The following is a 16,257-nucleotide window of genomic DNA, read 5'->3' on the forward strand; positions in this document are numbered from 1 at the left end:
GTTTAAAAGTGCTTTGGACCATTCCCGTTGTTCTCGGAATTCTGTTGACGTTTATAAATGCTTTGGAACTCACACTTAATGTTTTAGGAATTCTGCTGAAGTTTAAAAATGCTTTGGAACTCTCCCATTGTTCACGTAATGTTATTTTTTTTTTAAAAAAAGTCTGTAAAACTGTCTCATTGTTCTCGGAAATCTTATCACATTTAAAAATGCTTTGAAACTCTCCCCTTGTTCTCAAAATGTTATTGTTTTTTTAAATAAGTCTGTAGAACTCTCCCATTGTTCTTGGAATTCTGCGGAGGTTTAAAAATGCTTTGGAACTCTCCCATTGTTCTTGTAATGTTATTGTTTTTTTATAAATAAGTCTGTATAACTTTCCCATTGTTCTCTGAATTCTGCTGAAGTTTAAAAATGCATTGGAACTCTCCCATTGTTCTCGGAATGTTATTGTTCTTTTGCAATAAGTCTGTAGAACTCTCCCATTGTTCTTGGAATTCTGGTGAAGTTTAAAAATGCTTTGGAACTTTCACATTGTTCTCGGAATTCTGCTGAAGTTTAAATATGTTCTGGAACTCTCCCATTGTTCTCAGAATGTTATTGATTTTTTAATAAGTCTGTAAAACTCTCCAAATGTTCTTGGAATTCTGGTGAAGTTTAAAAATGCTTTGTAACTTTCCCATTGTTCTCGGAATTCTGCTGAAGTTTAAAAATTTTTGGAACTCAACCATTATTCTTGGAATTCGGCTGAAGTTTAAAAATGCTTTGGAAATCTTTCATTGTTCTCAGAATGTTACTGTTTTTTTAAATAAGTCTGTAGAATTCTCCCATTGTTCTCAGAATGTTATTGTTTTATTAAATAAGTCTGTAGAAATCTCCCATTTTTCTCAAAGTTTTGGTGAAGTTTAAAAATGCTTTGGAACTCTCCCATTGTTCTCGGAATTCTGCTGAAGTTTAAAAATTCTTTGGAACTCAACCATTATTCTTGGAATTCGGCTGAAGTTTAAAAATGCTTTGGAAATCTTTTATTGTTCTCAGAATGTTACTGTTTTTTTAAATAAGTCTGTAGAATTCTCCCATTGTTCTCAAAATTTTGGTGAAGTTTAAAAATGCTTTGGAACTCTCCCATTGTTCTCGGAATTCTGCTAAAGTTTAAAGATGGTATGGAACCCTCCCATTGTTCTCGGAATACGGCTAAAGTTTGAAAATGCTTTGGAACTCTCCCATTGTTCTTGGAATTCTGCTGAAGTTTAAAATGCTTTGTAACTTTCCCATTGTTCTCGGAATTCTGCTGAAGTTTAAAAATTCTTTGGAACTCAACCATTATTCTTGGAATTCGGCTGAAGTTTAAAAATGCTTTGGAAATCTTTCATTGTTCTCAGAATGTTACTGTTTTTTTAAATAAGTCTGTAGAATTCTCCCATTGTTCTCAAAATTTTGGTGAAGTTTAAAAATGCTTTGGAACTCTCCCATTGTTCTCGGAATTCTGCTAAAGTTTAAAGATGCTATGGAACCCTCCCATTGTTCTCGGAATACTGCTAAAGTTTAAAAATTCTTTGGAACTCTCCCATTGTTCTTATAATTCTGCAGAAGTTTAAAAATGCTTTGGAACACTCCCATTGTTCTCGGAATTCTACTGAAGTTTATTAATGCTTTGAAACTCGCTCTTATTGTTCGCGGAATTCTGCTGAAGTTTAAAGATGCTTTGGAACTCTCACATTGTTCTCGGAATGTTATTTTTTTTTTAAATAAGTCTTTAGAACCCTCAAATTGTTCTCGGAATTCTGCTGAGTTTTAAAAATGCTTTGTAACTCTCCCATTTTTCTCGGAATGTTATTGTTTTTTTTAAATAAGTCTGTAGAACTCTCCCATTGCTCACGGAATTCTGCTGAAGTTTAAAAATGCTTTGGAACTCTCCCATTGTTCTCCGAATTCTGCTAAAGTTTAAAAATGTTTTGGAACTCTCCCATTTCTCTCAGAATGTTATTGATTTTTTAATAAGTCTGTAAAGCTCTCCAATTGTTCTCGGAAATTTGTTGAAGTTTAAAAATGCTTTGCAACTCTCTCATTGTACTCGGAATTCTGGTGAAGTTTAAAAATGCAATGGAACTCTCCTATTGTTCTCGGAATTCTGCTGAACTTTAAAAATGCTTTGGAACTCTCCCATTGTTCTCGTACTGTTATTGTTTTTTTATATAAGTCTGTAGAGCTCTCCCATTTTTCTCGGAAATCTGCTGAAGTTTAAAAATTCTTTGCAACTTTCCCATTCTTGACGCAATTCTGCTGAAGTTTAAAAATGCTTTGGAACTCTCCAATTGTTCACACAATGTTATTGTTTTATTAAATAAGTCTGTAGAAAGCTCCCATTTTTCTCAAAGTTTTGTTGAAGTTTAAAAATGCTTTGGAACTCTCCCATTGTTCTTGGAATTCTGCAGAAGATTTAAAATGCTTTGGAACCTTCCAATTGTTCTCGGAATTCTGATGAAGTTTACAAATTCTTAGGAACATTCCCATTGTTCTTGGAATTCTGCTGATGTTTAAAAATGCTTTGGAACACTTTCATTGTTCTCAGAATGTTACTGTTTTTTCAAATAAGTATGTAGAAGTCTCCCATTGTTCTCAAAATTTTGATGAAGTTTAAAAATGCTTTGGAACTCTCCCATTGTTCTCAGAATGGAATTCTTTTTTTAAATAAGTCTGTAGAACTCTCCCTTTATTCTCGGAATTCTGCTGAAGTTTAAAGATGCTATGGAACCCTCCCATTGTTGTTGGAATACTGCAAAAGTTTAAAAATGCTTTGGAACTCTCCCATTATTCTCGGAATTCTACTGAAGTTTATAAATGATTTGGAACTCTCCCATTGTTCTCGGATTTCTGCTGAACTTTAAAAATGCTTTGGAACTCTCCCATTGTTCTCGTACTGTTATTGTTTTTTTAAATAAGTCTGTAGAACTCTCCCATTGTTCTCGGAATTCTGCTGAAGTTTAAAAATTCTTTGCAACTTTCCCATTCTTGTTGCAATTCTGTTGAAGTTTAAAAATGCTTTGGAACTCTCCCATTGTTCACAGAATGTTATTGTTTTATTAAATAAGTCGGTAGAAATCTCCCATTTTTCTCAAAGTTTTGTTGAAGTTTAAAAATGCTTTGGAACTCTCCCAATGTTCTTGGAATTCTGCTGAAGATTAAAAATGCTTTGGAACTCTCCAATTGTTCTGAGAATTCTGATGAAGTTTAAAAATTCTTAGGAACTCTCCCATTGTTCTTTGAATTCTGCTGATGTTTAAAAATAATTTGGAACTCTTTCACTGTTCTCGGAATTCTACTGAAGTTTAAAAATGATTTGGAAATCTCCCATTGTTCTCGGAATTCTACTGAAGTTTATAAATGATTTGGAACTTTCCCATTGTTCTCGGAATGTTATTGTTTTTTTTTAAATATATCTGTAGAACTCTCCCATTGTTCTTGGAATTCTGCTGAGTTTTTAAAATGCTTTGGAATTCTCCCATTGTTCTCGGAATGTTATTGTTTTTTTTAAAATAAGTCTGTAGAACTCTCCTATTGTTCTCGGAATTCTGCTGAAGTTTAAAAATGCTTTGTAACTCTCCCATTGTTTTCGGAATGTTATTTTTTTTTTGCAATAAGTCTGTAGAACTCTCCCATTGTTCTCGGAATTCTGCTGAAGTTTAAAAATGCTTTGGAACTCTCCCAATGTTCTCGGAATTCTGCTGAAGTTTAAAAATGCTTTGGAACTCTCACATTTTTCTCAGAATTCTGCTGCAGTTTAAAAATGTATTGGAACTCTCCCACTGTTCTCAGAATGTTATTGATTTTTTAATATGTCTGTAAAACTCTCCAATTGCTCTCGGAATTCTGCTGAAGTTTAAAAATACATTGGAACTTTCCCATTGTTCTCTGAATTCTGCTGAAGTTTAAAAATGCATTGGAACTCTCCCATTGTTCTCGGAATGTTATTGTTCTTTTGCAATAAGTCTGTAGAACTCTCCCATTGTTCTTGGAATTCTGGTGAAGTTTAAAAATGCTTTGGAACTTTCACATTTGTTCTCGGAATTCTGCTGAAGATTAAAAATGTTCTGGAACTCTCCCATTGTTCTCAGAATGTTATTGATTTTTTAATAAGTCTGTAAAACTCTCCAAATGTTCTTGGAAATTTGGTGAAGTTTAAAAATCCTTTGGAACTCTCCCATTGTTCTTGGAATTCTGGTGAAGTTTAAAAATGCATTGGACCTCCCCTATTGTTCTCGGAATTCTGTTGAACTTTAAAAATGCTTTGGAACTCTCCCATTGTTCTCGTATTGTTATTGTTTTTTTTACATAAGTCTATAGATCTCTCCCATTATTCTCAGAATTCTACTGAAATTTAAAAATTCTTTGCAACTTTCCCATTCTACTCGCAATTCTGCTGAAGTTTAAAAATGCATTGGAACTCTACCATTGTTCTCAGAATGTTATTGTTTTATTATCTAAGTCTGTAGAAATCACCCATTGTTCTCAAAGTTTTGGTGAATTTTAAAAATGCTTTGGAACTCTCCCATTGTTCTTGGAATTCTGCTGAAGTTTAAAAATGCTTTGTAACTCTCCCATTGCTCTTGGAATTCTGCTGAAGTTTAAAAATTCTTTGGAACTCAACCATTGTTCTTGGAATTCTGCTGAAGTTTAAAAATGCTTTGGAAATCCTTCATTGTTCTCAGAATGTTACTGTTTTTTTAAATAAGTCTGTAGAATTCTCCCATTGTTCTCAATATTTTGGTGAAGTTTAAAAATGCTTTGGAACTCTCCCATTGTTCTCGGAATTCTGCTAAAGTTTAAAGATGCTATGGAACCCTCCCATTGTTCTCTGAATACTGCTAAAGTTTAAAAATGCTTTGGAACTCTCCCATTGTTCTCGGAATTCAGCTGAAGTTTAAAAATGCTTTGGAACACTCCCATTGTTCTCGGAATTCTACTGAAGTTTATTAATGCTTTGAAACTCGCTCTTATTGTACTCGGAATTCTGTTGAAGTTTAAGTATGCTTTGGAACTCTCCCATTGTTCTCGGAATGTTATTGCTTTTTTTTAAGTAAGTCTGTAGAACTCTCAAATTGTTCTCGGAATTCTGCTGAGGTTTAAAAATGCTTTGTAACTCTCCCATTTTTCTCGGAATGTTATTGTTTTTTTTAAATAAGTCTGTAGAACTCTCCTATTGTTCTCGGAATTCTGCTGAAGTTTAAAAATGCTTTGGAACTCTACCATTGTTTACGGAATGTTATTGTTTTTTTGCAATAAGTCTGTAGAACTCTTCCATTGTTCTCGGAACTCTGTTGAAGTTTAAAAATGCTTTGGAACTCTCCCATTGTTCTCGGAATTCTGCTGAAGTTTAAAAATGCTTAGGAACTCTCACATTGTTCTTGGAATTCTGCTGAAGTTTAAAAATGCTTTGGAAATTCTTCATTGTTCTCAGAATGTTACTGTTTTTTTAAATAAGTCTGTAGAATTCTCCCATTGTTCTCAATATTTTGGTGAAGTTTAAAAATGCTTTGGAACTCTCCCATTGTTATCGGAATTCAGCTGAAGTTTCAAAATGCTTTGGAACACTCCCATTGTTCTCGGAATTCTACTGAAGTTTATTAATGCTTTGGAACTCGCTCTTATTGTTCTCGGAATTCGGTTGAATTTCAAAGATGCTTTGGAACTCTCCCATTGTTCTCGGAATGTTATTGCTTTTTTTTAAGTAAGTCTGTAGAACTCTCAAATTGTTCTCGGAATTCTGCTGAGGTTTAAAAATGCTTTGTAACTCTCCCATTTATCTCGGAATGTTATTGTTTTTTTTAAATAAGTCTGTAGAACTCTCCCATTGTTCTCGGAATTCTGCTGAAGTTTAAAAATGCTTTGGAACTCTCATATTGTTTACGGAATGTTATTGTTTTTTTGCAATAAGTCTGTAGAACTCTTCCATTGTTCTCGGAACTCTGTTGAAGTTTAAAAATGCTTTGGAACTCTCCCATTGTTCTCGGAATTCTGCTGAAGTTTAAAAATACTTAGGAACTCTCACATTGTTCTTGGAATTCTGCTGAAGTTTAAAAATGCTTTGGAACTCTCCCATTGTTCTTACAATTCTGGTGAAGTTTAAAAATGCATTGGAACTCTCCTATTGTTCTCGGAATTCTGCTGAACTTTAAAAATGCTTTGGAACTCTCCCATTGTTCTCGTATTGTTATTGTTTTTTTACATAAGTCTATAGATCTCCCCTATTATTCTCGGAATTCTGCTGAAGTTTAAAAATTCTTTGCAACTTTCCCATTCTTCTCGCAATTCTGCTGAAGTTTAAAAATGCATTGTAACTCTCCCATTGCTCTCAGAATTTTATTCTTTTATTAAATAAGTCTGTAGAAATCACCCATTGTTCTCATAGGTTTGGAGAAGTTTAAAAATGCTTTGGAACTCTCACATTCTTATTGGAATTCTGCTGAAGTTTAAAAATGCTTTGAAACTCTCCCATTGTTCTTGGAATTCTGCTGAAGTTTAAAAATGCTTTGGAAATCTTTCATTGTTCTCAGAATGTTAATGTTTTTTTAAATAAATATGTAGAATTCTCCCATCGTTCTCAAAATTTTGATGAAGTTTAAAAATGCTTTGGAACTCTCACATTGTTCTCAGAATGTTATTCTTTTTTTAAATAAGTCTGTAGAACTCTCCCATTGTTCTCAAGTTTTGGTGAAGTTTAGAAATGCTTTGGAACTCTCCCATTGTTCTCGGAATTCTGCAGAAGTTTAAAATTTCTTTGGAACTCTCCCATTGTTCTCAAAAATCTGCTGAAGTTTAAAAATGCTTTGGAACTCTTTCATTGTTCTCAGGATGTTACTGTTTTTTACATAAGTCTGTAGAACTCTCCCATTATTCTCGGAATTCAGCTGAAGTTTAAAGATGCTTTGGAACTCTCCCATTGTTCTCGGAATGTTATTGTTTTTTTTTAAATAAGCCTGTAGGTCTCTCAAATTGTTCTCGGAATTCTGCTGAGATTTAAAAATGCTTTGTAACTCTCCCATTTTTCTCAGAATGTTATTGTTTTTTGTTAAATAAGTCTGTAGAACTCTCCCATTGTTCTCAAAATTTTGGTGAAGTTTAAAAATTCTTTCGAACTCTCCCATTGTTCTCGGAATTCTGCTAAAGTTTAAAGATGCTATGGAATCCTCCCATTGTTCTCGGAATACTGCTAAAGTTTAAAAATGCTTTGAAACTCTCCCATTGTTCTCGGATTTCTGCTGAAGTTTAAAAATGCTTAGTAACACTCCCATTGTTCTCGGAATTCTACTGAAGTTTATTAATGCTTTGCAACTCGCTCTTATTGTTCTCGGAAATCTGCTGAAGTTTAAAGATGCTTTGGAACTCTCCCATTGTTCTCGGAATGTTATTGTTTTTTTTTTAAATTAGTCTGTTGAACTATCCCATTGTTCTCGGAATTCTGCTGAATTTTAAAAATGTTTGGAACTCTCCCATTGTTTTCGGAATGTTATTTTTTTTTTGCAATAAGTCTGTAGAACTCTCCCATTATTCTCGGAATTCTGCTGAAGTTTAAAAATGCTTTGGAGCTCTCCCACTGTTTTTGGAATGTTATTTTTTTTTTGCAATAAGTCTGTAGAACTCTCCCATTTTTCTCGGAATTCTGCTGAATTTTAATAATGCTTTTGAACTCTCCCATTGTTCTCAGATTGTTATTGTTTTTTTTAAATAAGTAGTAAGAATTCTCCCATTGTTCTCAAAATTTTGGTGAAGTTTAAAAATGTTTTGTAAATCTCCCATTGTTCTCGGAATTCTGCTGAAGTTTAAAGATGCTGTGGAACCCTCCCATTGTTCTCGGAATACGGCTAAAGTTTAATAATGCTTTGGAAATCGCCCATTGTTCTCGGAATATGGCTGAATTTTAAAAATGCTTAGGAACTCTCACATTGTTCTCAGAATTCTGCTGAAGTTTAAAAATGTTTTGGAACTCTCCAATTGATCTCAGAAAGTTATTGATTTTTTAATAAGTCTGAAAATCTCTCCAATTGCTTTCGGTATTCTGCTGAAGTTTAAAAATTCTTTGGAACTTTCCCATTTTTCTCGTAATGTTATTTTTTTTTTATTGTTTTTTTAAATATGTCTGTAGAACTCTCCCATTGTTCTCATGTTTTGGTGAAGTTTAAAAATTCTTTGGAACTCTCACATTGTTCTCGGAATTCTGCTGAAGTTTAAAAATTCTTTGGAACCTCCTATTGCTCTCAAAAATCTGCTGAAGTTTAAAAATGCTTTGGAACTCTTTCATTGTTCTCAGGATGTTACTGTTTTTTACATAAGTCTGTAGAACTCTCCCATTGTTCTTGGAATTCTTCTGAAGTTTAAAGATGCTTTGGAACACTCCCATTGTTCTCGGAATGTTATTGTTTGTTTAAATAAGTCTGTACAATTCTCCCATTGTTCTCAGAAATCTGCTGACATTTAAAAATGCTTTGGAACTCTCCCATTGAATTCGGAATGTTAATGTTTTTTTAAATAAGTCTGTAGAACTCTCCCATTGTTCTCGGAATTCTGCTGAAGTTTAAAAATGCTTGGAACTCTTTCATTGTTCACAGGATGTTACCGTTTTTTACATAAGTCTGTAGAACTCTCCCAATGTTCTCGGAATTTTGCTGAAGTTTAAAGATGCTTTGGAACTCTCCCTTTGTTCATTGTTCGTGGAATTCTGCTGAAGTTTATAAATGCTCTGGAACACACTCTTAATTCTCTTAATTCTGGTGTAGTTTAAAAATGCTTTGCAACTCTCCCATTGTTCTCCAATTACTAATGAAGATTAAAAATGCTTTTGAACTCTCCCATTGTTCTCAGATTGTTATTGTTTTTTTTAAATAAGTATGAAGAATTCTCCCATTGTTCTCAAAATTTTGGTGAAGTTTAAAAATGTTTTGTAAATCTCCCATTGTTCTTGGAATTCTGCTGAGGTTTAAAGATGCTGTGGAACCCTCCCATTGTTCTCGGAATACTGCTAAAGTTTAAAAATGCTTTGGAAATCTCCCATTGTTCTCGGAATTCTGCTGAAGCTTAAAAATGCTTTGGAACACTCCCATTGTTCTCGGAATTCTGCTGACGTTTATAAATGCTTTGCAACTCGCTCTTAATGTTCTCAGAATACTGCTGAAATTTTAAGATGCTTTGGAACTCTCCCATTGTTCTCGTAATGTTATTTTTTTTAAAAAAAAGTCTGTAAAACTCTCCCATTGTTCTCGGAAATCTGCTGACATTTAAAAATGCTTTGTAACTCTCCCATTTTTCTCAGAATATTAATTTTTTTTAAATAAGTCTGTAGAACTCTCCCATTGTTCTCAGTATTCTGCAGAAGTTTAAAAATGCTTTTGAACTCTCCCATTGTTCTCGTAAATCTGCTGAAGTTTAAAAATGCTTTGGAACTCTACCATTGTTCTCGGAATGATATTGTTTTTTTTTTAAATAATTCTGTAGAACCCTCCCATTGTTCTCAGAATTCTGCTGAAGTTTAAAAATGCTTTGGAACTCTCCCATTGTTCTCGGAATGTTATTGTTTTTTTTGCAATAAGTCTGTAGAACTCTCCCACTGTTCTCGGAATTCTGGTGAAGTTTAGAAATGCTTTGGAACTCTCACATTGTTTTCAGAATGTTATTGATTTTTTAATAAGTCGGTAAAACACTCCAAATGTTCTTGGAAATTTGGTGAAAATTAAAAATGCTTTGGAACTCTCCTATTTTTCTCGGAAGTCTGGTGAACTTTAAAAATGCTTTTCAACTCTCCCATAGTACTCGTAATCTTATTGTTTTTTTTACATAAGTCTATAGAACTCTCCCATTTTTCTCGGAAGTCTGCTGAAGTTTAAAAATTCTTTGCAACTTTCTCATTCTTCTCGCAGTTCTGCTGAAGTTTAAAAATGCTTTGGAACTCTCCCATTGTTCTCAGAATGTTATTGTTTTACTAAATAAGTCTGTAGAAATCTCCCATTGTTCTCAAAGTTTTGGTGAAGTTTAAAAATGCTTTGGAACTCTCCCATTGTTCTTGGAATTCTGTTGAAGTTTAAAAATACTTTGTAACTCTCCCATTGTTCTCGGAATTCTGCTGTAGTTTAAAAATGCTTTGGAACACTTTCATTGTTCTCAGAATGTTACTGTTTTTTTAAACAATTCTGTAGAATTCTCCCATTTTTCTCAAAATTTTTGTGAAGTTTAAAAATGGTCTGGAACTCTCCCATTGTTCTCGGAATTCTGCTGAAGTTTAAAAATGCTTTGGAACTCTCCCATTGTTCTCAGAATCTTATTCTTTTTTTAAATAAGTCTGTACAACTCTCCCATTTTTCTCGGAATTCTGCTGAAGTTTAAAGATGCTATGAAACTCTCACATTGTTCTCAGAATTCTGCTGAAGTTTAAAAATGCTTTGGAACTCTTCCATTGTTCTCGGAATGTTATTGTTTTTTTTGCATTAAGTCTGTAGAACTCTCCCATTGTTCTCGGAATTCTGTTGAAGTTTAAAAATGCTTTGGAACTCTCACATTGTTCTCAGAATTCTGCTGAAGTTTAAAAATGTTTTGGAACTCTCCCATTGTTCTCAGAAAGTTATTGATTTTTTAATAAGTCTGTAAATCTATCCAATTGCTCTCGGAATTCTGCTGAAGTTTAAAAATTCTTTGGAATTTTCCCATTTTTCTCGTAATGTTATTATTTTTTTTTTAAATCAGTCTTCAGAACTCTCCCATTGTTCTCGGAATTCTGCTGAAGTTTAAAATTCTTTTCAACACTCCCATTGATCTTGGAATTCTGCTGAAGTTTAAAAATACATAGGAACTCTCCCATTGTTCTCAGAATGTTATTGTTTTTTTAAATAAGTCTGTAGAACTCTCCCATTGTTCTCGGAATTCTGCTGAAGTTTAAAAATTCTTTGGAAACTCCCATTGTTCTCAAAATTCTGCTGAAGTTTAAAAATGCTTCAGAACTCTTTCATAGTTCACAGGATGTTACTGTTTTTTACATAAGTCTGTAGAACTCTCCCATTGTTCTCGGAATTTTGCTGAAGTTTAAAGATGCTTTGGCACTCTCCCTTTGTTCATTGTTCGTGGAATTCTGCTGAAGTTTATAAATGCTTTGGAACTGACTCTTATTATTCTTGGAATTCTTCTGAAGTTTAAAGATGCTTTGGTACACTCCCAATGTTCTCGGAATGTTCTTGTTTTTTTATGTAAGTCTGTACAACTCTCCCATTGTTCTCGTAATTCAGCTGACATTTAAAAATGCTTTGGAACTCTCCCATAGTTTTCGGAATGTTATTGTTTTTTTAAATAAGTCTGTAGCACTCTCCCATTGTTCTCGTAATTCTGCTGAAGTTTAAAAATGCTTTGTAACATTCCCATTGTTCTCATAATTCTGGTGTAGTTTAAAAATGCTTTGCAACTCTCCCATTGTTCTCCGATTACTACTGAAGTTTAAAAATGCTTTTGAACTCTCCCATTGTTCTCGTAATGTTATTTTTTTTTTAAAAAAGTCTGTAAAACTCTCCCATTGTTCTCGGAAATCTGCTGACATTTAAAAATGCTTTGTAACTCTCCATTTTTCTCAGAATATTACTGTTTATTTTTAAATAAGTCTGTAGAACTCTCCCATTGTTCTCAGTATTCTGCAGAAGTTTAAAAATGCTTTGGAACTCTCCCATTGTTCTCGTAAATCTGCTGAAGTTTAAAAATGCTTTGGAACTCTCCCATTGTTCTAGGAATGTTATTGTTTTTTTAAATAAGTCTGTAGAACTCTCCCATTGTTCTCGGAATTCTGCTGAGGTTTAAAAATGCTTTGGTACTCTCCCATTGTTCTCGGAATGTTATTGTTTTTTTTTTAAATAAGTCTGTAGAACCCTCCCATTGTTCTCAGAATTCTGCTGAAGTTTAAAAATGCTTTGGAACTCTCCCATTGTTCTCGGAATGTTATTGTTTTTTTTGCAATAAGTCTGTAGAACTCTCCCACTGTTTTCGGAATTCTGGTGAAGTTTAGAAATGCTTTGGAACTCTCACATTGTTCTTTGAATTCTGCTGAAGTTTAAAAATGCTTTGGAACTCTCCTATTTTTCTCGGAATTCTGGTGAAGTTTAAAAATGCAATAGAACTCTCCTATTGTTCTCGGAATTCTGATGAACTTTAAAAATTATTTTCAACTCTCCCATAGTACTCGTAATCTTATTGTTTTTTTACATAAGTCTATAGAACTCTCCCATTTTTCTCGGAAGTCTGCTGAAGTTTAAAAATTCTTTGCAACTTTCTCATTCTTCTCGCAGTTCTGCTGAAGTTTAAAAATGCTTTGGAACTCTCCCATTGTTCTTGGAATTCTGTTGAAGTTTAAAAATACTTTGTAACTCTCCCACTGTTCTCGGAATTCTGCTGAAGTTTAAAAATGCTTTGGAACTCTTTCATTGTTCTCAGAATGTTACAGTTTTTTTAAACAATTCTGTAGAATTCTCCCATTTTTCTCAAAATTTTTGTGAAGTTTAAAAATGGTTTGAAACTCTCCCATTGTTCTCGGAATTCTGCTGAAGTTTAAAAATGCTTTGGAACTCTCCCATTGTTCTCAGAATGTTATTCTTTTTTTAAATAAGTCTGTACAACTCTCCCATTGTTCTCGGAATTCTGCTGAAGTTTAAAGATGCTATGAAACTCTCACATTGTTCTCAGAATTCTGCTGAAATTTAAAAATGCTTTGGAACTCTCCCATTGTTCTCGGAATGTTATTGTTTTTTTGCAATAAGTCTGTAGAACTCTCCCATTGTTCTCGGAATTCTGTTGAAGTTTAAAAATGCTTTGGAACTCTCACATTGTTCTCAGAATTCTGCTGAAGTTTTAAAAATGTTTTGGAACTCTCCCATTGTTCTCAGAAAGTTATTGATTTTTTCATAAGTCTGTAAATCTATCCAATTGCTCTCGGAATTCTGCTGAAGTTTAAAAATTCTTTGGAACTTTCCCATTTTTCTCGTAATGTTATTTTTTTTTTTTTTAAATCAGTCTGTAGAACTCTCCCATTGTTCTCGGAGTTCTGCTGAAGTTTAAAATTCTTTTCAAACACTCCCATTGATCTTGGAATTCTGCTGAAGTTTAAAAATACATTGGAACTCTCCCATTTTTCTCAGAATGTTATTGTTTTTTTAAATAAGTCTGTAGAACTCTCCCATTGTTCTCAAGTTTTGGTGAAGTTTAAAAATGCTTTGGAACTCTCCCATTGTTCTCGGAATTCTGCTGAAGTTTAAAAATTCTTTGGAACCTCCCATTGTTCTCAAAAATCTGCTGAAGTTTAAAAATGCTTTGGAACTCTTTCATTGTTCACAGGATGTTACTGTTTTTTAAATAAGTCTGTAGAACTCTCCCATTGTTCTCGGAATTTTGCTGAAGTTTAAAGATGCTTTGGAACTCTCCCTTTGTTCATTGTTCGTGGAATTCTGCTGAAGTTTATAAATGCTTTGGAACTCACTCTTATTATTCTTGGAATTCTTCTGAAGTTTAAAGATGCTTTGGTACACTCCCATTGTTCTCGGAATGTTATTGTTTTTTTAAATAAGTCTGTACAACTCTCCCATTGTTCTCGGAAATCTGCTGACATTTAAAAATGCTTTGGAACTCTCCCATAGTTTTCGGAATGTTATTGTTTTTTTAAATAAGTCTGTAGCACTCTCCCATTGTTCTCGGAATTCTGCTGAAGTTTAAAAATGCTTTGGAACATTCCAATTGTTCTCTTAATTCTGGTGTAGTTTAAAAATGCTTTGCAACTCTCCCATTGTTCTCCGATTACTACTGAAGTTTAAAAATGCTTTTGAACTCTCCCATTGTTCTCAGATTGTTATTGTTTTTTTTTAAATAAGTATGAAGAATTATCCCATTGTTCTCAAAATTTTGGTGAAGTTTAAAAATGTTTTGTAAATCTCCCATTGTTCTTGGAATTCTGCTGAGATTTAAAGATGCTGTGGAACCCTCCCATTGTTCTCGGAATACTGCTAAAGTTTAAAAATGCTTTGGAAATCTCCCATTGTTCTCGGAATTCTGCTGAAGCTTAAAAATGCTTTGGAACACTCCCATTGTTCTCAGAATTCTGCTGACGTTTATAAATGCTTTGCAACTCGCTCTTAATGTTCACGGAATACTGGTGAAATTTAAAGATGCTTTCGAACTCTCCCATTGTTCTCGTAATGTTATTTTTTTTAAAAAAAAGTCTGTAAAACTCTCCCATTGTTCTCGGAAATCTGCTGACATTTAAAAATGCTTTGTAACTCTCCCATTTTTCTCAGAATATTACTGTTTTTTTTAAATAAGTCTGTAGAACTCTCCCATTGTTCTTGGTATTATGCAGAAGTTTAAAAATGCTTTGGAACTCTCCCATTGTTCTAGGAATGTTATTGTTTTTTTTAGATAAGTCTGTAGAACTCTCCCATTGTTCTCGGAATTCTGCTGAGGTTTAAAAATGCTTTGGACCTCTCCCATTGTTCTTGGAATGTTATTGTTTTTTTTTTTAAATAAGTCTGTAGAACCCTCCCATTGTTCTCAGAATTCTGCTGAAGTTTAGAAATGCTTAGGATCTCTCCCATTGTTCTCGGAATGTTATTGTTTTTTTGCAATAAGTCTGTAGAACTCTCCCACTGTTCTCGGAATTCTGGTGAAGTTTAGAAATGCTTTGGAACTCTCACATTGTTCTTTGAATTCTGCTGAAGTTTAAAAATGTTTTGGAACTCTCCCATTGTTCTCAGAATGTTATTGATTTTTTAATAAGTCGGTAAAACACTCCAAATGTTCTTGGAAATTTGGTGAAGTTTAAAAATGCTTTGGAACTCTCCTATTTTTCTCGGAATTCTGGTGAAGTTTAAAAATGCATTAGAACTCTCCTATTGTTCTCAGAATTCTGATGAACTTTAAAAAAGCTTTTCAACTCTCCCATAGTACTCGTAATCTTATTGCTTTTTTACATAAGTCTATAGAACTCTCCCATTTTTCTCGGAAGTCTGCTGAAGTTTAAAAATTCTTTGCAACTTTCTCATTCTTCTCGCAGTTCTGCTGAAGTTTAAAAATGCTTTGGAACTCTCCCATTGTTCTCAGAATGTTATTGTTTTATTAAATAAGTCTGTAGAAATCTCCCATTGTTCTCAAAGTTTTGGTGAAGTTTAAAAATGCTTTGGAACTCTCCCATTGTTCTTGGAATTCTGTTGAAGTTTAAAATTACTTTGGAACTCTTTCATTGTTCTCAGAATGTTACTGTTTTTTTAAACAATTCTGTAGAATTCTCCCATTGATCTCAAAATTTTTGTGAAGTTTAAAAATGCTTTGGAACTCTCCCATTGTTCTCGGAATTCTGCTGAAGTTTAAAAATGCTTTGGAACTCTCCCATTGTTCTCAGAATGTTATTCTTTTTTTAAATAAGTCTGTACAACTCTCCCATTGTTCTCAGAATTCTGCTGAAGTTTAAAGATGCTATGGAACTCTCACATTGTTCTCAGAATTCTGCTGAAGGTTAAAAATCTTTGGAACTCTCCCATTGTTCTCAGAATGTTATTGTTTTACTAAATAAGTCTGTAGAAATCTCCCATTGTTCTCAAAGTTTTGGTGAAGTTTAAAAATGCTTTGGAACTCTCCCATTGTTCTTGGAATTCTGTTGAAGTTTAAAAATACTTTGTAACTCTCCCATTGTTCTCGGAATTCTGCTGTAGTTTAAAAATGCTTTGGAACACTTTCAGTGTTCTCAGAATGTTACTGTTTTTTTAAACAATTCTGTAGAATTCTCCCATTTTTCTCAAAATTTTTGTGAAGTTTAAAAATGGTCTGGAACTCTCCCATTGTTCTCGGAATTCTGCTGAAGTTTAAAAATGCTTTGGAACTCTCCCATTGTTCTCAGAATGTTATTCTTTTTTTAAATAAGTCTGTACAACTCTCCCATTTTTCTCGGAATTATGCAGAAGTTTAAAGATGCTATGAAACTCTCACATTGTTCTCAGAATTCTGCTGAAGTTAAAAAATGCTTTGGAACTCTCCCATTGTTCTCGGAATGTTATTGTTTTTTTTGCAATAAGTCTGTAGAACCCTCCCACTGTTCTCGGAATTCTGGTGAAGTTTAGAAATGCTTTGGAACTCTCACATTGTTCTTTGAATTCTGCTGAAGTTTAAAAATGTTTTGGAACTCTCCCATTGTTCTCAGAATGTTATTGATTTTTTACTAAGTCGGTAAAACACTCCAAATGTTCTTGGAAATTTGGT

Source organism: Phyllobates terribilis, unplaced genomic scaffold (assembly GCF_046119375.1).
Source record: "Phyllobates terribilis strain yellow unplaced genomic scaffold, ASM4611937v1 Scaffold_10__3_contigs__length_209671492, whole genome shotgun sequence".
Taxonomy (NCBI): domain Eukaryota; kingdom Metazoa; phylum Chordata; class Amphibia; order Anura; family Dendrobatidae; genus Phyllobates; species Phyllobates terribilis.